Source organism: Marmota flaviventris, chromosome 6, assembly GCF_047511675.1.
Source record: "Marmota flaviventris isolate mMarFla1 chromosome 6, mMarFla1.hap1, whole genome shotgun sequence".
NCBI classification, from domain to species: Eukaryota; Metazoa; Chordata; class Mammalia; order Rodentia; family Sciuridae; genus Marmota; species Marmota flaviventris.
This window is the reverse complement of record NC_092503.1, coordinates 8,832,483-8,854,650: the sequence shown is the minus strand read 5'-3', so window position 1 is coordinate 8,854,650 and position 22,168 is coordinate 8,832,483. Positions and strand designations below refer to the sequence as shown.

General features: G+C 38.4%; 1 protein-coding gene and 1 pseudogene across 3 annotated transcripts in view; one reads left to right on the top strand and one right to left on the bottom strand.

Moving 5' to 3' along the window:
* The window catches only part of Tulp4 (TUB like protein 4), a 231,900-nt gene that overhangs the window by 88,959 nt on the left and 120,773 nt on the right, over positions 1-22,168 (top strand). The window lies entirely within an intron of this gene.
* On the bottom strand, positions 5,576-6,303 carry LOC114096096 (protein MEMO1-like; annotated as a pseudogene).

Genomic DNA, 22,168 nt, shown 5'->3' with positions numbered 1-22,168 from the left:
AGCTGGTTTAACGGTCAAGGCGTTGAGCCAGTTATACTGAGCTGCACCTTTGGTGGGGAATAGTGAGGCTCACGAGCTGGAAGATGACCTTGAGCTGCAGACCCAAATCACTGCTCTGGGGCAGAGCCAGTCCTGGAGAGGGACCAGGTGAGCTTGGGAGTCAGATGTAGGAGGGTCCTTGGGGAAGGGAATGATCACAGAACAGCCTAAGTAGCATGGCTTTCCCTGTAGGCCTTGAGTAGAATAGATCTTTCCTCTTTCCGGTAGGTATAGCCTCACTTTTCCTCATGGGAATCCTGATGGCAGTACTCTTATGCAGGTGGGAAGCATCCTGGATGGGTGGGATTCCCCATGCTCAGGCACAGGATGGAATCCAGGTGAGCTTAGTTGATGTGGGTCTGCTCCTGAGAGGTGAATTGAAGTCACTGTATGGACAGTAGGGCATAATCAGGATCTGGAATTTTCTTTGGTGGCATGTACAGTCAGTCTCCTTGGCAACTTGCCGACTAGAGAAAATGCATTTTGGGGTAAGATATTTATCAGAATTGTTTTATAATTTATTAGACACCAAAATAAATAAACCTAGAACAGTACTGTAGACAACTTATAGGGAAGCTCATAACTGCACCTGTTACTTTAGTTGTATTAAGATTTACCCTGAGTTTCCTTGAGTGAGTGTCCTACATTCTCCCTAGTGCCCCATTCTGTATGTGGACATGCAGGGAGTTGGGCACAGTTCCCTGGCATTCTTCCTCCAGTGCAGCTCTTTGAGATCCTGTGGTCATTCACCACGTCTTGTTTGCTGAGTGTATACTTGTTGTCGTCTATTATTTTTTTAGGAACATGTGTACATTTTGCTTCTCTGATTTGTCACTTATGTGAATTAGAGACTTTGAGGGACTGCTGAGCTGTCCCGAAAGGTGGCACAGATGAAATGAGACTAAAGAGTCAATGAATTTTAAGGCTCCATTTTAAAAGCATGCCTGAGAATCTTTTGCACTTTTAAATAAAAGATTAGTTTATAAAAACTTGTAGTATTGATCAATATGAGTCACATCTTCACTTTTCTTGTTCATTTGTACACATTTAGATATGAATCCTGAATATTAGTGTTTTATATATAAGCCAGGGTTGTTTGAGGATGATAAAATATTCCCACATTGCTGATCCATTCAAGGCTTTAATTATATAGCCAACTTGGTAGCTTAAGCATGAAAGGTTTCTAGAATAATAACACAACTAATTATATAATGTGTCTTAGATTTTATATTTAATACCTTAAAATGGAAACACAAGACTGCATGCTCAGTTGCCCATTGTATTGGTCAGGTTTTTTTAACAGTGACAAAATACCTGACATAAACAATTAAAAAGGCAAGATTTGTTTTGACTCACAGTTTGAGAAGATTCAGTCCATGTTCTGCTGGCTCCATTGCAATGGGTCTGCACTGAGGCAGAATATCATGGTGGAAGGGTGTGGCAGAGCAAAATTGCTCACCTCATGTTAGCCAAGAAAGGTTGGGGGGGCGGTTTCCAGTGCATGCTCCAGTGACACACTTCCTCCATTGAGTCCCCACCCCCTGCATTTTCTATCACATCTCATAATGTCATCAGATTATGAGTTTACTAATGGATTAATCCACTAATGAGGTCATTGAGTTCTCATGATCCAAGCACTTCCACAGGTCCCCACCTCTGAACATTGCGACATTGGGAACTAAGCCTTTAACACAAGAATCTTTGGGGGACACTTCATATCCAAACTCTAATATATATGTTTTCTGACCTTTTGAAAGGGTGAGTAAAAGGCACCGTGGCATAAAGACCATAGGATTTGGAGTGAGATCTTGAATTCACTCTGTGTTCTGTCACCCACTAGCTGTATGCTCTTCACCATGGTTCCGTAAAAGGTCCACTATTCAGCAGGTTTACAAAATTACATAGGGTTGTTGTGAGGATTTAATAGGATAATTTATTTCTTACATGAATGTCTAGGAAAGTGTTTAATTCCAAGACCCAAGAAGAAGTTTCGTAAATTATAACTGCTAGGCTTCTATAGTGGAAAATGGGATTAAAAATAAATACATAGATATATACATATATTGTGTGTATATAGACATATGCATATATTTATATACACATAGAGACATATGTGTGTGTACTTGTTGCTTTTATTATGTGTTGGGGTTAACACTTAAATTTGAGGAAACTTCTTCAAAATTATCTGATGTCATCAGCACAATGGTTTGATGTACATATACAGTTGTCCCTCAATGTTTACAGAATAGGAGATTGGATCCAGGACCCCTTGGATACCAAATCTACAGATGCCCAAGTCTCTTATGTAAACTGGCATTATATTTGGGTATCACTTGCATACATGCTCCTGTATACTTTAGATTACTATCTCTAGATTACTAATACAATATATATGCAGTGAAGATTAAAGCTGGGTCCAAGATGATAATATGATTTAGATTCCCTGAACGTTGTCCATTTAACTTGTTGGTATGCTATTTCCTTTTTTGTGTTTCCTACCGAGCCAAACACAACTCACATTAATTCTGGGAAAAGGGCTGTAAATGTTATGGCCTGAGTGTTTGTGTGCCCCCCAAATTTATATATGGAAATCCTAACCTCAGTAATGATAGAACTTGGGGCCTTCAAGAGGTAATTGGGTCATAAGGGTAGAGTCTTCATGAATGGGATTAGTGGCCCCAGAGAGCTCCTTCATCCTTTCTGTACCATGTGAGGAAACAAGAAGGTGGCCAGCTGCAACCCCAAAGAGGTTCCTCTCCAAAACTGAAAGAGACTTGTTTGTTGTTTATAAACTCTTCAGTCTGTGGTACTTTGTTACAGCAGCCTGAACTGACTAATAAGACAGTGAGAAAAAGACTGATGGAGGCTTACCAGCCTTGTAAGTTTTTATTTTTATCTGTTGGAACAAACAGTTTGCTTTAAAATTAAAATGCCAGTAAACTGAGGTACATGGAGAAAATACTAATAAAATTATGTGATTTGTCATTCTTGTTTAGCTTATCAGGTATAAAAAGGATCTATAGTTCTATGCTTGGCTAATTTTAGTACTAAAAATTCCAGTATTTTGAACTGTAAAGTTCCATTTAGGCAGAGTATTTAATGATTTATGACTAATCTAGACATTAAACTTCAGCTGAAAAATGCCTTCAGCCCCTTTTTCCCTTTCTTCCTTCCCCAAAACTTATGTTCACCCTTTCCTCATGACTTAGGAATCTGCTAAGTTAGCATTCAATTTTTATAATGTGTGTGCATATTGTTTTTTCAAAAATTAGATGCAAAATCTGATCACCACTGCATCAGATGTGCAAGATAAAAGTAGTTTCTTCTGAAATCTAGATTGTAGAAATGTCAGGGCTTTTTTTTTTTTTTTTGGTAAGTACCTTTTTGTTGCACTTTTTCCTAAAATAAGCCATTTCAATAAAATACCATTTATATGGCTTTCAATGAATTGGGAATACTTATTTTCCTGAACTGCAGTTGATACTAGTGATATGATCCTAAGGGTATTAAAGTATTCCCAGGTATCCTCTGGATTTCTATCTTAAGCATAGTTTTTTACTTCATTGCATTATAATTAGTTGAAAAATAGAAGTTTACATGTTTCATATAAATAAAACCTTTCTCATTTAAAAGTTGCCATGACCCATAGGCATATGTATGTAAAATTATAAATATGAAATATATATACATATTCCTAGTCCCTTCACCTGCCCATTCTGCACCTAGCCCTGGTCCACTTACCACTTCATTTGGGTTAGTGCACTGACCTTGCCCACTGGCTTCTCTTCTGACTTTCCTTCATCCTACATAATGACCACAGTAATGTTTTTGAGGCATCCAGACATCCCCTCAGAAGCCCTCTGACTTTCTTAGCCCTCTCCACTGGTCTCTTAACTCCTAATTATGGCCACAAGACCTCTCTGGATCACTGTGCCTCTGACTTCATTCTCTGTCCCTTATCTCTGAGGCGAGTCCTCCTGAAGCAAACCAAGCTTGCCCCTGCCTTTGGGCTGAGGGCCATGATGTTGACTGTATGCCCTGACTGGTTCTGCCTTCCTGACACTTAGATTTTTACCTTCCTTAAGGTGACTTGTTCAGAGTGACTTTACCTAACACCATATTTTCACTTCTCCAGCTTTTTTTCTTTTTACCTTTTTTAAAAAAATGATGCACTATAGCTATATATAATGATGGGATTTGTTATTATATATTCATACATGTACACAATATAAAAATATTAGACTTTAATTTTTTAGTGTTTCCCCTTCTCTCTCCTCTGACCTCTCCCTGGTACTTTTCCTCTACTGATTGCCCTTTGATTTTCATGAGACCCCCTCCATCCTGACCTTTCTTTTCTTTTTCCTTTCTAGCTTACACAAATGAGAGAAAATATTGGACCCTTGAGTTTCTGAGTTTGGTTTATTTTGTTTAACATCACAATCTCAAGTTCTAACTATTTTCCTGCAAATGACATAATTTCATTTTTCTTTATGGCTGAATAAAACTCCATTGTGTATATGTGCTACATTTTCTTTACTTGTTGATCTATTGGTGGACATCTAGGCTGGTTCCATAGTTTGTTTATTGTGAATTGTCCTGCTAAATTAGGTATGCATGCATGTGTCACTGTAGTATGCTGACTTTGATCCTTTAGGATAAATACTGAGGAGTGGTATAGCTGGGTCGTATGGTGGTTTCTTGCCTAGTCTTTTGAGGAACCTCCATATTCATTCCTATAGTGGTTTTACTCATATACAGTCCCACCAACAGTATAAAAGTTTTCCTTTTCGCCACATCGTCTTCAGCATTTATTATTGTTTGTATTCTTGGTGGCTGCCATTCTAATTGGAGTGAGATTCTAACTCACAGCAGTTTTGATTTGCATTTCCCTAATTGCTAACGATGTTGAACATTTTAAAATATATTTTTGGCCAATGTAGTAATTGTCTATAACTAGAGGTTTGTTATATTCTGATACAGATCATTTATAAATGCAATTTCTTTAGTAAAAAGCTTTCACTCTTTTTTGTTTGTGTACAATTTGCAATAATATTCTGAAAGCAGAATATATATGCACAAGTCTGCAAAGGGTATAAATTTGGGATATGGTAAATGCTTTACAAGTTACTTTCAAAAAACTCTCTGTCACAACTAGGCCTTATATTGTCACCTTTTATAATCAAAATATTTTTGATACCAGCCTTCCTTCCACTGCCCAAAACTATAAAGTATTTTTTTAGTATTTATTTTTTAGTTATAGATGGACACAATATCTTTATTTTTTATTTTATGTGGTCCTGAGGATCGAGCATGCTAGGCAAGCACTCTACCTCTGAGCCACAACCCCAGCCCAATATAAATATTTTTAATGAACTGAAATTAAGGACTATACCTACTAGAAAAGAAGAGAAGAAAGTTCTATTCGTTTGAGGTTTCAGAATCCCCTCCAACCAGAATCAATATTTTGGTAAGAAGATAGGCTGGGACCTTAGGCAGAGTGTGAGTATGTACAGATGGCATCCCCGAGGACTCAGCTTCAGTGGACTGTGAGTGCTCCAGCTACATAACTCAAGGCATAACTACACTGGCTTGACTGGGCATAATTCAAAAAGGAAAAGCTCATATTCATTTCATTCTTCTGGAGCTCTGTGGTAGCATTTAATAACAACCCAATGGGATGCCTTCCACATATAGTATTATGGTGTTTCTTCAAGTAATGGCTAAAAGATACACGATCTGATTGTTCTATAATACTCATACCTATTTTATCTAGATGTTCAATGGATCTATAAATCGCCTCCCAGGATTCATCATAGGAACTGTAACAACCTTTGATCCTAGTGGCAGAAATCAGAGAAACCACAAAGAGATTATTAAGATCTGCTAGATATTTACTGAAGAGTTTTCTAAATTCCTGTTTTTTTGACTCACTCAGCTCCAACTGGTACAGGAATAATGGTAAACTCACCCTGTGGCCTTCCATGGCTTTAGCTGTATAAGGCAAATGGCATTTCAATACTGTGTTCATCTTCATCTGTCTGTAGAGTCATGCTTTCAAACATTCCTGTTTCCCAAAGCTCTCCTTAAACCTTTTGGTCAATATGAAGGGCCTATAGCGGTGACCTATATATATATCCACACTGGAAAGTGCGCATGGAGAGAGGGGCACGTGATAAGAAGGCCCAAGGATGAAAATTCTCCAAGTAAGAGATGGACCCCCTTGATTGTAAGCATGGGAAGCTCAAGACCCACAGTACATGTGTCCTGCAGGGGTGCAGTAATGGCTTTAGTGCAGATCTTTTTGTTGACTGTACTTGTGAAAGCCAACCTTTTAGCCTTGCATTCAGCTGTAGTCCTGAGGCTGTGTACCAGCTCCCGCGTGACTGTCTTCCTGGCTTCTGACAGACCACTTGCTTGGACATCTTGGTGCCCGTGCCACCTGTGGTACCCCAGGATGAATGGGGAGGCAGTGGCAGGAGCAGCTCCACTAGGTGAGTAGACACTCGTGGGCCCAGCCCAGGAAGAGGTGGCATCTGTATGTGCTTTTAAAGAGCTCAGACAGGGCGAACTGTGCTTGGTCCCTGTGCATTTGTATGTTCATGTGCAGATGATGCAGAGTTGTGTAGTGCTGAGCCACACATGCTCAGACTTAGCTAGGCATTTAAAGAAAAGCCACAAGTAAGGTAGGCCATGGGTGCTTGATGAAGTCCATTCTCTTAGTGCAGAGCTGTCTTCTGTTCCAGACTGCTGCTCCGTCTTTCCAACTCAGATGATTGTTTTTCACTGTTGCTGTCCAGCTTGTCCGCTCTCTGTGGAGCCAGACTGAGTGAGGGTGCTGGCTTCTAAAGAAAGGGGCTCAGCAACAGGTTTGCAGCCAGCCAAACGTAAGATAAAGGCCTTCTATTAAATTTTAAAACAGTATTGCTATACAGTTGCAAGTGAGAGTTCTTAAGATATGAAGAAACACTGGTGTCATTTCCTGGGGAAGACTCTAGGTTGATATGCTTCCTTTTATATATGTGTTTTATATTTGTAGACTTTACAAACTTAGCGACCTGTATAATTCAGGAATTGTTTGTATTGATAAAGCTGATGAATTTGTCATTTGTAATGTATGATTAAAGATCTACTTTTGTATTCACTTGGCCATTATTTGTTTAAACATTCAGTCTTATAAGTGGGATTCATAAGATTAACAACTTAAAATGATTTAAATTTTTTGTCGTATGTTTCCATATTTCCTTTGGAAAGATTGGTAAAATGCACACCAGGTTTTCTATAGACATCTTCAGTCTAGAAGTTCTGGATCTTGTGGAGTCTTTGTTGTTGTTAATTAAAGGGTATAAAGTCATATATCATTGTTTTAGTTTTGATTTTTTCAGTTGTTAGTTTGAAATTTTAAAGTAATTTAAATCTGTCATCTATATTTTCAGGAGGATAGGGAATTTTTATATGTTGTATTTATCATGTCCTCCCTATTCATTAAAATTTTGTGTTTTTAATATTAAAGAAGAACTCTTCTGCTTTAACACAGATCTTCCATATCACTGATAATCACACTTAGCTTTAATTAATTGATCGATTGATTGGTACTAGGGATTGAACTCAGGGGCTCTTAACCACTGAGCCACATCCCTAGCCCTTTGTATTTTATTTAGAAACAGGGTCTTGCTGAGTTGCTTAGGGCCTCACTGAATTTCTGAGGCTGGTTTGAACTAGTGATCCTCCTACCTCAGCCTCCTGAGGCATGCACCACCATACCCAGCTATACTTAGCTTTATTTTAAAGTTAGAACAAATATATAGACCTATTTATTTAAAAATTTTATTATGATTTAAATTATAAAGAAAAGGCAAATAAGTTTTTCCTTGCAAATATCCTTTAGTGTTTGTGTCTATTTAATTTTTCTGATAAATTGTCTTATTCTTAATAGTCCAGGCTGCAGAGAGCAGTTTCCAGTTGATGAAAAAAAATTTCAGGTCCCAAAAAAGGATGAACCAGCTAGCAGTCCTGCTTGGGATTGCTACTGCCGTGCAGTGTGGCTGGCCCCGTTCATTTCCTGTACCTCCTGGCTTCAGTAGTTTGTGCTGCTGTTTCCCATCTTTGCTTCTGGGAGGCTCTTCCCACCACATTTTTGATCATATGTCAAGCCTGAATATTAATTGGGAAAATGCTATATTTAATATTATAGGTGGAATCTTCTTATTTCTCCTTTGTTTTTATTTCCCATTAGGGTTTTATAATTTAGTTTAAAAAGATGCTTATGTCCTACTTTAATTCTCTCAAATTATTGCAGATGTGATTGCTTTACAGTTTTGATTCTAGATCCTGTAGCTATATGTAATTTCTTGAGATTTTGAAGCCATAGAACAATAAACATTTTTTACATATATGTATACTTTAGTATTCTGTAAATTGAGAACATGTGCCTATTAAAATTCTCGATGTGTTCTCTTTTCTACAGTATCTGAAAATACCTTTTCAGTTTGCAGCTACAAGTTTACAGCTTCTTTAATTAGTTCAGTTGTGTCTTTATTGAGTGCTATTTGTTGAGAGAGATACAACAAGTCTTAAAATAGTGCATTACTCATTTGTTAACATCTTCAAATACAGTAGTATGTGTATCTTCTGTCTTCAAATTTCAGATTCCTGCAAATAGATAATTCTTACAGTTCCTGCAGGCACTAAAATCTCTTTGTTTTGGGACATTGAAACATTCTCTAACAGTGAAAGTCTTCTAAGTAAAGCCTTTGACTGTATTTGTGCAAGTGGAAATACATAGAGGTTTCCTAAAGTGGTTCTGTTTTATGTGGGCACTTGCTACACGTGAGCAGTGTCTTCTCTTAGCAGCACTGGTTCTGGGGAAGTTGACTGTAGTCTCCAGTGTCTCTGACATCCTCACCTGAAGGCCCTTCAGGTGCTCAGCCAGCACCACTTCTCAAAGAGTGCCTTTGCAGCCAGGCACAGTGGCACATGCCTTTAATCCCAGTGACTTGGAAGGCTGAGGCAAAAGGATCACAAGTTCAAAGCCAGGCTCAGCAAGTTAGCGAGACTCTAAGCAAATCAGTGAGACCCTGTCTCTAATAAAAGATTAAAAAAAAAAAAAGTTCCTTTGCAACATTGATCACCAAACTTAGAGAATTGTACTAGAGGATTATGGTTTTACTTTTTCCTGTATTTGCACTTCTTGGAGAAACATTTAATACTTGTTGGTTAACAGAAAAAAAAAAAAAGTGAGGATAGAAGGTGAAATGTGAGTAGTTTTTAATGTGTTTTGACTTCTTTTAGTTCATCTCCAAGGCATTTGGCAATTGTTCAAATGGGTGATGTCACCACTGAGCAAGAGAGGCTGTGTGGGCACATCCTGTTGTACTAGTAAGCTGACACTTTCCATTATGTTACTTTACTTGTTAACTGGCATCATTGTGAACAAATTCAGTACTTCCCTTCTAATAGATTTGGGATATTTGGAACAGATATGCTTAACAGAGTGTCAGTTTTTTCTCTTATTTTGTTGCTTAAAATGAAAAACTTGTTGAGGTGACTTGTTGACAAACATGAATTAAGAATAAATTAATTACCCTGAAGATGTTCATTGTCAGATAATTAATTGCCATAGAGTGAAATAGGCAGTTGGGTAGAAGTGTGTGTAAGAAGTTCATAAGGCAGGAAAGGAGTTCTTCAGGGGATAGTTCAGATCCATTGAATTGCAGGTAGAGTTTTGAGGATGACTAGGAGTTGTGAGGAGAGTTGTTGGTACAGGGGAGGAAGCTGGAAGAGTAGACTTTGAATGCCAAGTAAGGGGTTAGCTCATCCCCTGAAGCTGTAAAGGCAGGGGATGAATTAATTTTACTTGCATTTACCACAGTTTATTTGTAGAGTAGGTTCTGAATTGAAGAGAAGGGACTGGGAGGGAGCTGGGGGACTTTGGGTAAAAGGCTTTTACAAGAATTTCAGCACAGAGGGGCATGTTCAGGCAATAAGACTGAAACAGGCAAATTTGAAAAGATGTTGGAGATAAAGGCTGGGGTTGTATTCATTGGTAGAAAGCTTGCCTAGCATGTGTGAGGCACTGGGTTCAACTCTCAGCACTGCATATAAATAAATGAATAAAGTAAAGGTGGCAACTAAAAAAATTGGAAAAAAAAAAGATATATTGGAGGTAAAATTAGTGGTAGTGCTGGCAGGCTTGGTGTTATTAGCAGGTAAAGAAGGTGGAGACCAAAATGACTCCCCAGTTTATAAGTGCACAGCCATCAACTTATAGGAATAAGGTGGAGTTCATTTGGGGAAATGTCACATGAAGATCAGGTGGGATATCTATTAAAAATTCACATTCGGATTAATAATGCAACAATATGGATGACTCTTAAGAACATTATACTGAGTAAAAGAAGCCAGATATATATGACTATCTATAGTACATGATTCCATTTCTATGAAACCGTGGGAAGACAGAAAACCAGATCATTGATTGCCTGGGAAGACAGAGGAGGTAAAAGTATGTGAGAATTTATGGAGTGATGGAATTTTACTGTAGTGGTAGTTATATGGGTGTGCAAATGTGCCAAAATTCAATGGAAGGTATACTTAATGAGCATTTTGTTGTATTTAAGCTATATTTTTAAAAAGCTGATTAATAAATGAAAGTTCAAGAGGGAGGTGCAAGGGAGGTGCAGGCCAGAGGCCAGAGTGTGAAGTTGGCAGCACAGAGGGAAATAAGAGTTCTCCACCTGGAGCGGAGAAGGCCAGCATGGGGAAGTGCCTGTGGAAATTGAATTTAAAGAACATTTTGGGATGCAGTGGCAACAAGTGGAATGTTGTATTTCTGAAAAATTGGATTCTGTTACAAACGAATGGTGTTGATAACCAGAAGACTGGGTGAAAGGGGAGGGAAGGAATCTGTGAATGTGTATTTGGCAGGTAATTGTCATTCAGATATTTACTTATCATTGAGAGAGATGGCAGATTATCAGAATGATACTGTAGACTCTGAGCAACAAGACAGGCCCCGAGCAAGCGAAAGCCCTCCCAGGAGAGGGACCAGCAAAAGGTACAGCCATGTCCATCATCTGAGATGATCATCCTCATCAGAAATGAGCTGTTACTGCACTTTCATGCCGTAAGCAGAATTGCATAAATGCACTTGCTCGTGCGTTCGGGCTCAGGCCTGCCCTTTTGCTCTGTTTCTGTTCATCTCACCTTTTGTTGTTGTTCCTCTGATCCTCCCTTCTTACCTTTGTTTGTGTTAACCAAAACACTTTTCCATACATCTTTTTTACCTTGCTATGGGTTTTAAGTTCTATTTCTTTGCTTTTTATTTTAAGTGACTGCTCTAAGGATTATAACCTTCATCTTGAATGTATCATGTTATATTTGAAATGAACATTGCATTTTCATGGTGAAATGCAGGAACCTTGCAGCAATCTAGATCCATTCATCCCTCCCTTGGGTGCTGTTGTCCTGACTCTCAGTTTCTGGGTGAGATTAGAATTGTTGGATGGTTCTGAGAAGGACAGTCAGGAGTAGCCATCACTGTTAGGGGTACATCCAAATTCACTCTTTATTTGACTGGAGTAGTATTTAAATACAGTTTGTAGAAAAAAATTTAGAAGTTCATGAGTAGCATGTGTTTTGCTGTTTAAAAACAGCGATATATTGCCCTTACAATTGAGAGAGGAGAGTCTAGGTCCCTACAAGAAAACTCCAAAAGCCCTTTAATCCTTGTGCCAGATTGTCTGGCTTTTCACAAGTTTTTTTCTGTAATCAGTGGATTAGTGTTATAGCTTAAAACATTTTTTTGATCATACACATAAAAATTTTAGGTGCCTTATTTATTTTGCATCAAGAATATTCAAACTCCTCAGTTTTGAAAATTTCTCTAGTAATTGAAAGATTATACTTTTATTGGTCTCTACACAGAAGGACCCATAGCATCATTGAAATAGCCCTGTTGCATAACTGTCCTCCTGTGTCTAAAAATACTCAGCTGAGTGGCGTCAGCTCTTGCCCAGGGTTATGAACCCATACTCTTTTGAGGTATTTGTACTCACTCTGACCAGACTGTCTTTCAGTATGTCCAGCAAAGTGACCTTTCATGGATAACACTGAGCTTGTCCCAGTGACATCTGATACTGGTGGAGTTACTTTCAATGTAAGAGACTGTGTTTGTGTTTATTCAGTTTGACCAGCCATCGGAGGGATTTTCATGATTTTATTTATACTTCCCTAAGGTCTGGGAACCTGGGAAGTAGGGTATCTGTATGTGTACTTACATAAAAACCATTGTGTCATGACTCTGACTGACACAGTATCCCTATTAGGCAGGTGCTTGTCTGGCTATGTGCTATTTGAGATTAATATTCCTTTTATTGCCTGTTCCATCACATGAAAAACCATAGAACCTGTGTCCAGGTTACAAATAATTTATAGAGCCTAAAATACACAGGTAATTGCTTGGGGATACAGATATGGAGGTTCAGTAAGACTTTTTGAGGAATGTGTTTACGCGACAGGTTGTGCAAAGCAACTGATATTTGTATATGAATCACTGTTATATCATTCAGAGTTAAGATCTGTTTTTTTACCCACTTAAGAGTACCAGGTAGATTTTTATATGTTGTTATTTTGGTGTTTTGATGTGTGTTTCTGAGTTAAAGAGACAGCCATGTATTTTTTGTTTTTATTGACACTATATACATAGTTGCTATGTGCAATGTCTCAGTTTTATAAATGCATATCAATATTATGAAATAATGTCATTAAAATAATTCAGCTTTAAAAATGTATAAATTCTCTTCATTGAGGTGCAAATCAAAGGTGGTTGTCAATTATTTATCGAAACTTCATGTTTCAAAATAAGGAGGAAAAATTGTTTTTGTGTTAAATATGGAGGAAATGGAATATATTACAAAGGTTCCAGGTAACTTGACCAACCAAGTACATAGTTAATGAAATGACTAACAAATTTAAATTGGAATTCTTCTTCATTTTTAAATTTTTCATTTTTTAATTTGTTCTAATTAGTTATACATGACAGTAGAATGCATTTTTGACACATTGCACACAAATGGAGCACAACTTCTCAATCTGGCTGTACATGGTGCAGTCACATGGGTAGTGTAATCATACATGTATAAAGGGTAATAATTTCCATCTCATTCCACTGTCCTTCCCATCCCACACATCCTCCCTTCCCCTCTGCACAATCCAAAGTTCTTTCATTCTTCCTTATCACCCCTCCCTCACCCCCCATTATGGATCAGCATCTGTTTATCAGAGAAAATATTCTACCTTTGGTTTTTTGGGTTTGACTTATTTCACTTAGCATGATATTCTCCGTTTACTGACAAGTGCCATAATTTTATTCTTCATTAAGGCTGAGTAATATTCCATTGTGCATATGTATATTTTCTTTATCCATTCATCTGTTGAAGGGCATTTAGGTCAGTTCCATAGTTTAGCTGTTATGAATTGAGCTATTGTAAACATTGATGTGCCTGCGTCACTGTAGTTTGTTGATTTTAAATCCTTTGGGTACAAATCAAGGAGTGGGATAGCTGGATCAAATGGTGGTTCCATTCCAAGTTTTCTAAGGAATTGCCATACTGCTTTCCAGAGTGGTTGCACCAATTTTCAGTCCCACCACCGAAGTATGAGTGTACCTTTTCCCCCCACATCCTCGCTAACACTTACTATTGCTTGTATTCTTGATAATTGCCATTCTGACTGGAGTGAGATGAAATCTCAGTGTAGTTTTAATTTGCGTTTCTCTAATTTGCTAGAGATGTTGAACATTGTTTCATATATTTGTTGATCAGTTATATTTCTTCTTCTGTGAAGTGTATGTTCAGTTCCTTAGCTCATTTATTGATTGGATTATTTATTTATTTGGTATTAAGTTTTTTGAGTTCTTTATATATCCTGGAGTTAGTGCTCTATCTGCGTCACTGAGGAGCATGTGGTAAAGATTTTCTCCCATTCTGTAGGCGCTCTCTTCACATTATTGTTTCCTTTGCTGATAAGAAGCTTTTTAGTTTGAACCCATCCCATTTACTGATTCTTTTTTTTTAAATTTATTTTATTCAAACTTGTTTATGGACACAGTGCTTTTATTTATTTTTGTGTGATGCTGAGGATTGAACTCAGTGCCTTACACATGCTAGGCAAGTGCTGTATCACTGAGCTAGAACTCTAGCCCCCCACCTATTAATTCTTGATTTTAACTTCTTGTTCTTTAGAAGTCTTGTTAAGGAGGTCAGGTCCTAAGCCAACACAATGAAGATTTGAGCCTACTTTTGCTTCTTTTAGGTGCGGTCTCTGTGCTAGTGCCAAAGTCTTCGATCCACTTTGATTTGATTTTCATGCAGGGTGAGAGAGGTTTAATTTCATTTTGCTACATATGGATTTCCAGTTTTCCCAGCACCATTTGTTGAATAGGCTGTTTTTTTCTCCAATGTATATTTTGGTGCCTTTGTTTGGAGAATTCTTCCTCATTTTAATCATATTCCAAGGAAGTAAGACGAATGTGAATGTTGTAAAAAATAATTTGCTAATATTTAGGAGGTATAAAAGTGTAGTTTTATAACTAACTGGAACCTAAAATGCCAAAACATAAAATTGAAAGATTGAGAGGCAGAGTTGGTTTAGAGGAAAGAATTCTAAATTGAGAATCAACATAGTACAGTTCTTTTTGACTCAGCCATTAATTACTTCTGAAGCCTTTAGCTCTGTTTTAGTTTATTGCTTTTTTTTTTGTGTGTGTGTGTGTGGGAGTGTTAAATTATTGTTATCAAAGGGGATCTCCTTTAGTAACTAACACTCTATAGAAGGTATAGAGGGTAAACCTTGTCTTTTTTTTTTTTTTCCTTTCCTTGCCCAGGGCTAAGGATGGAATCCAGGCCCTGGTGAGAGCTAGGCAAGTGATCCACCATGAGCTACAACACCTCCTGTTAAACCTCAGGAAATATTCCTGTTTTATCCTCACTCTTCCTGGGCATGGGATTCTGAGGTCACTGTGGGGGCAGTCTGTTGCCAGTCTGATCATCATCACCTTCTAACTCTTTTTCATGATGGTAGCTTTCGAGGTTTTCTTTCATTGCAGTTGTCTTAAGAGGGCACTTCTTTCCCCCCTGTCTACCTGGTGATCATTGGGAGCTGTCAAGTTTTAAGATTTTTCAGTTCTGGAAAGTTTTTGGCATTTGTTCTAATACTGATTTCCCTCCATTTTTGTAGCTTCATTTCTGGGAATCCTATTAGGTGTTGCTTCATCTGTTATGTCACTTAATGTTTTTTATCTCTTTCTGTACTCTGAGTGGGTTTCAGGTATTCATTTTCTATTTTGACTATGGCTGATGTTGAGTTTCTCCCATCTGTTGATCTGTATTTCTCATTTTCAGGATTTTAACAGATTTTTGTTTTCCAGTCTACCTTTTCCTGATTTTATTTCCAAAAGAATACTTTTTTGTTTGTTTGCTTTCCTTTCCCATCCCTTTGGATTTTTAACCCATTTATGTTAAGGTTGTTCTCAGTGTGCCTTGTTTTCATTTTGTCAGGAGTAAATTTATTTTCTGATCTTGAGTTTTTTTTCTTCATGAGCTTTACACTTTAAGTTTAGAAGCTTGTCTTAAGTGGAAGTCTTTGTCCCTGTCTGTGCCCTTACCTCTCTCTGTGTGTTGGTTTTGATCATCTCCTTTCTAGGCTCCTCATTTATAACTGATTTTATTTATTTTTAAAAAATATTTATTTTTAGCATTAGGTGGACACAATATTTTATTTTTATGTGGTGCTGAGGATTGAATCCAGTGCCTCACGCATGCCAGGCGAGCACGCTCCTACTTGAGCCATATCCTCAGCCCCTATAACTGATTTTAGTTGGGAGTTCAGGGTCCTACCTTTCCTGATAAGGCAGCTCTCTGTGTTCCCCTGTTGCCCTCAGCATGGCCTTATCTCAGCATGGCCCTAGGCAGTGGTCACAGGTCTTTTTCAGTTTCTTCCTACAAACGGTGGAGTTGGTCGAGACTCTGTCCTACCCAGACTGATGTGCCTTTGGCCATGTTCCCTCTCCAGCCCCTGGTAATGTCTGAATCATAGAACTGTGGCTTTAGCCTTCTTGTCAGCCTTAGGTGTTTGTATGTCTCATTTCTCTTGTTCGTAAACACGACTTTCTTCCTTCCTAAAAATATTTTATCTATCATTTGAAGTAGTGAGTGGTATTAAAAACCTGAATTCAAAAGGCATCCTGCCCAGAAATTCTTTGCTTTATTTTTTCATTTTTAGTAAGTAATCTCAAAGTCCCATCTAGGGCCACATATTCTGACTTCCCAGTTGTACCAGGTAGCAAGAGGTTATCCGTGGAGTCAGATATTTAGCATATTATTGTCACTTTCCCTTCCTATTGGGCCAAACAGGTTCATGAATCGGTGATCTCAGAAGATGTCTACAGGGTTGTGACCTCTGCAGAACTTTTTCCAGTTTTATTTGCCTTCCCAGTTGTTATTTTCCAAGCTGGATTTTGCTTTTGGAGAGGAAAAAACCCCACAGGAATAATGCCTTGGCCATTTACCCAAAGATCACACCTGTGGGAGTGGTGCTGGCCACTGTCCCTTTTCTGACCCTGACATCTGTCCCTTTCCCTGGCATGACTCCAGAGACTGGACATCCCCAGAAGCAGCTTCTTAGAAATAGGGACCCCTTTTCATTTTCTCCAAGGAAAACATGATTATTCAGCAGTTTGACTCTTCCCTCATGGTTTAGAGTGGCTCACGAAAGGAAGGGGAGGGATTGTTTTCTGTTGGAAAGAGGAGAAATTTCCTTTTTTTTTTTTTTAAACAAACTTCTGAAGTCTATTCATGGATGATTGCTGGAGCTGTTTGTTTATGTTTTATGAATAATGTTTAATGAAGAACTGCCAAAATTGCAGTTAACATTTTTTGAAAAATAAATAAGTTAGCAAGGAAACAGCCATATGGTATCTGTTTAGAGCTGGAGATAGGGAATCTAGCTTAAAAAAATTGACCTACAAGAAGGCTAAACACAGACCAAAACCCTTCACTTTTATTAAAATTATTAATTTGTAGTTATTTATTTTTAAGTAGATATATGAGTTTAAAACTTTTACAGATAGCATCCTAAATTTGGCAAAGTGGAAACTCTGAGGAAATACAAATTTAATTCCAGTCACTGATTCTCCGAGCTTACCTTCTAAGTAAAAGAAAGAATTGCACATGCTTTCTACTTTTGGGGAACCAGATGCTGCTGTTAGAGAGGAGTGGGGTGAGGGCCTGGTGTTGGGAAGGAAGGACAGCAGGGTGGAGGGAGGATCTGAGGAGGGAGTGGGAGCAGCAGTGGCCCGAGAGAGTGCTTGCCCTGTGTTTCCCAGTAGGTGCTGCCCCATCTTCTAGACATGCTGGTGATGACGTATTGCATGTGGAAGTTTGAGTTACCTGTGAATTTCATTTCCTTGATTTCCTTGTCCCTTTTTGGTTTGTCTGTTAGAAAAAATTATTATCTAGAGAGTGACTTTCCATAAAACAGTTCTCTTTTGTGTAAAAATATCATTAATTCTAAAGTGAGATAACAGAATTGAATTGTTCTCTTCAGTTTGCCTGACTCAGCATAGTGTTCTTAGCCTTTTTGAACAGCATCTTTTAGGCTTTTTGTCATACATAGAAAGTGTACATTAGTCTATTCCTAGTAGTGTTTGATGGCATTTATGAAGTAGGGCTGTTGAGCTCAGATAGCATGAATATTCTGTATGAATACTCTGTTGGCACTTTAACCTCTGGGTCAGCCAGTTAATTTCTTTCAGTTTTCTGAGCACAGAGCCTTGTTCTTTTTTCTTTCTTTCTTTTTTTTTTTAGAGAGAGAGAGAGAATTTTTAATATTTATTGTTTTAGTTTTTGGCGGACACAACATCTTTGTTTTTGTATGTGGTGCTGAGGATCGAACCCAGGCCGCACGCATACCAGGCGAGCGTGCTACCGCTTGAGCCACATCCCCAGGCCCAGAGCCTTGTTCTTAAAAGAGAAATGGATCATCACAAATCCATTACCGTCATAAAAACAATTTCAGGGCGTTAAACTTGGATATAGAATGTACAACAGTACCGTTTTCCTTAAAATCTACACACATACTCTTTGTTTCTCTTTTTTAAAAATTATATAGTAAGGGTCTGAGATTGCACTCAGTGGCAGGGTGCTTGCCTGGCATGTGTGAGGCACTGAGTTTGATTCTCAGCACTGCATATAAATAAATAAAATAAAGGTCCGTGGACACTTGAAAATATATTGGAAAAAAAGATCTCGTTTAAAAAAATTATATAGTCATTCATGGGGGTGGGGCAAGCAAGGAGTTACAAGGTTTTAATGTTTTTATCCTCATGGCATTTTCACAGTATTTAGCAGACTATTTGTTTACCTAGCATGATATAGAGAATCCTTATGATATGGTTCTAGGTCTCTGTGTAAGAAGGTCTCTGTGTGACCTTGCAGAAAAATGTGTCATGATGTGTTCTGAAGTTGCTTGTTGGAATTCTTTTATAGTTCCAAAGCACTATTGTAGGAAATAATGTGTCACATTGCAAGAAGGATCTCCCCTTTTATAACTTCTTAGAATCAGTTTAAAAAATACAAATAGATTTTCATGTAAAGCCCATAATTTTAACTTCAGGAGAGCATTTATTTTATGCAGCTCTTATTTTGTTACAGTGCCTTGTGATGACTGTTGTTCTACAAGGAAGGAAAATTTGAGCATTAAGACACTTTAGGTCAGCCTCTGGTATAGAGCAAGCCAGCAGCAATGGGGTCTTGAGACTGTGAGCATCCATCTGGGTAGCAGCTGTTAGAGCTTGCATCTAGACATTTTTCACTTGAACTTTCCAAAGGTGGAAGCTGAGTGAGATTCTGCTCTGTAAAAACAAGATACAGAACAAATGATGCTGTCATTTGGCTTTAGAAAATCTATACACTTCTATTTCTGTATATATAGAACATCTCTAGAAGTGATGTGTAAGCAACTGGTTGGTAATAGTGTTACCTCTGGGAAGTAACAGTGGTTGCCTCTGGGAAGGTAACCAGGAGATAGAGATGGGTGACAAGGAGCTTTGCTTCTCTGCATCCCTTTCCATTATCCAGTTTTGAACCATGTACATGTCATAAGCATTCAAACAATACATAATAAAAACACAGAAATTACATACATTTTAATAGTAGATTTGTTCAGATATAAGGGAGTCTGTTCATATTTCTCCTGTTGTTTTGCTCAAGAAGTATTATTAGGGAGTGTTAGTCTGCATGTGGAAGATTCTTTTAAAACTATTCTCCAGAGAATGGGTTCAAAGTGGGATATGGGGACAGAAAACCCTAATTAAGCACGGTCAACCCTCTGGTTTGTTGTGGTAGCTTGTGCAGTGGTCATAAAATGGTTGTGGAGTTAGAGAGTAGCTCTGGTTATCTGCAGTTTATTCAAAGTCTCTGGGTCTTGTTTTCTTTCTAGAAATGGGGTGGACGGCAATTGTTTTTGACATCCAGCATCTTTTCACCCTTTGGGTCAGCCCTCTCCTTCTCTGCTGAGGTTTCACCTGGAAGTCCAACACAGCTCAGAATGTTCGATGACTTAGGCCTAGGCTTTGTGTGTCCCTGGCAACAGTGAAATGGGATCCTGATCATGTTAAAGCAGTGAGATCATGATAGAGCAATGAGAGACTTTGGTTGGCACAACGGAAGAAAAAAAATTGTTCATTTTCCCACCAGACTTGAATGAGAAGAGAATGCAAGGTTTGGGTAACCGTGTTCCACTTTCTAGCACTAGGAACCAGAGAACAAACCCATTGGAGGGGACCTTACTTTGCAGAGCCCCATGGGGTCTCAGTGAGCCTGGCTGGGCCTGGCTTTGTCTGGACTTCTCACTGTGGGGGTTAGTTAGTGTATTTTTTTCTTTAGTTTACTGCCATGTGTGTCAAATAAAAATCCCAATGGATACAGGTAATACCATTCAAGTTTTAGGATTTAGATGGATGAATGACATGCATCTATGAAACACAATACCTATCACATGGGAAGCATTCTGGTAGTTTTTAGCATAGTCAGTCAGAAAGTCACCTCATGGTTTACCAATAACTGATTCTGAAGTGGAGCAGAATTTGCAAGATATTTAATTCCTTAACTTGGCACAGGTTATATGTTAAATACATCTAATGTATTTTGAAAGTCCGTTTGGCACATGACAGCCAAGAGCTACTAGTTTTGCTCAGGTTCCAGAGTAAAGGTCATTTGAGAGATTTGAGAAATTTGAATCCCCTCTTGTTTTCTAGGTTTTAAAAAATATAAGTCCATTCTCTCTGCTATATAGAAGGATAGAAGAGAGTGGGGGGAAAAAAGAAAGAAAGAAAGCCAGCCAGCTATTGGGTGACTTAAAAAACTCCAACAGAAACCCAGCAACAGCAAAACAGGGAAAGGATAAGAGACCTTCAGAAGACAGCATCTTATGACACATGATATTTTGACTACCATTTCTTCTTTTTTTGGTAGTTGTAGATGCGCAATACCTTTGTTTTATTTGTTTATTTTTACTTGGTGCCGAGGACTGAACCCAGTGCCTCACACATGCTAGGCAAATGCTCTGCCGCTGAGCTCCAGCTCCAGCCCCAGCCCAGCCTCTACCCTTCATTCTTTACCAGCTCTTCCAAAGCAGAAAAATCAGAACAAGCAGCTATGGAGATGGAAATGGAGTTGTTTTATTTTTTAAAGCTGTTAACATTGAACCTCAGGACCCAGTGGGTTACATAATAGCAGAAGTATTACTGTTGATTTTTCTGACAATCTCAACACTTTCCTAAAAGTGCATTGTGGCATTCTTTTTAAAGATTAAATTGGATTAAAATAAATTTCTATTTTAAGAATTTGAGTAGCATGAGATAATTGGTAAGGCCCTGGAGTGCTTTAGTAATGGTTGAGAATCATTGTTCTTAATAATAGAAACGAACTCTGAAATGACAAGCATTTTATATACTCTAGCTAACCTGACTTTTTAAAATAAAAATATTTCCAATATACAGGAGCTCGTGGCCCCATCTGTATCAATCAGGACTTCCTTTTCCCCTCAGGACTTTTTTTTTTTTCTGGTTGTCTTTTGCCAAACACAATATTTCTAAATCACATTTTATTACCAGTAAGTAGAAGTTATACAAGATGTGGTTTTGTTTTGTTTTTGCTGTTTCAATACTTTCATATCCTAAAGAAGTAGCCCACACTACAGCAGTTAGAAAACATGAAGAATTAGGAAATCAAGTTGATATTTAGGTTATTTTCATGCAATAATTATAGCAACTATTGGTGGTGGTCTCTGTCAGTACAACATGAATATTGAGCAAGGCCTGACCAGCTTGGCCCTGCTCAGACAGAAAGAACCTGAAGATTAGAGTAGGGTGATGGAGTTGGGTGGAAACTTAGTCAGGTTTTACAGAGTTCTCCATTGTGAGTGAGAGTGCAGACAGTGCTAACGATGAGAACGGAATTACAGGGATGTTAGTTTACCCCACCTACATAGCTCTTCCTGTGTCCTAGGCGACATCTTATGTACTTTGCGGGAATTGGCCTGTTGAATCCTCCTAGGAGCCCTCTGAGGCAGGTGCTTCATCAGGAAACTGGGGGTGGTTCAGTGACTTGCACCTGGCACGCAGTGGGAAAGTGGGAAATTGGTGCTCTCCACCACCTGTCGTGTCTCCTGGAGCCGCATTCCTTCGAGTAGCCACAGATTAAGAAGTCAAAAGTGATGTGCTGCCAGGGAGACCGAATAAATGGTTACAGAATTCAGCACGCAGGGTCATTCATTTTGGCAGTCTTTGTCATCCTGGCTGACTTTGTACCAGGACCAGACTTAAATGCTGTGTTCAGTTCCACTGGTTATGGAGTTTATATCTACATGATAATTCTGTATTTGAAATTAAGTGCTTTTTAAGGAGAGGACATTTGGGTTCAGCTGGTGGTAGCAGCCTTGGGTGTCTGCAAAGCTGACTTCTCCAGGAAGCTGCCTTTTTAGGTGCCTCTATCCAGACTATAGACATTTTTCCTGAGGACTTATTTATAATACACATCTACCAGCTGTGTTATAATGTAGCATGTTTTTAGGT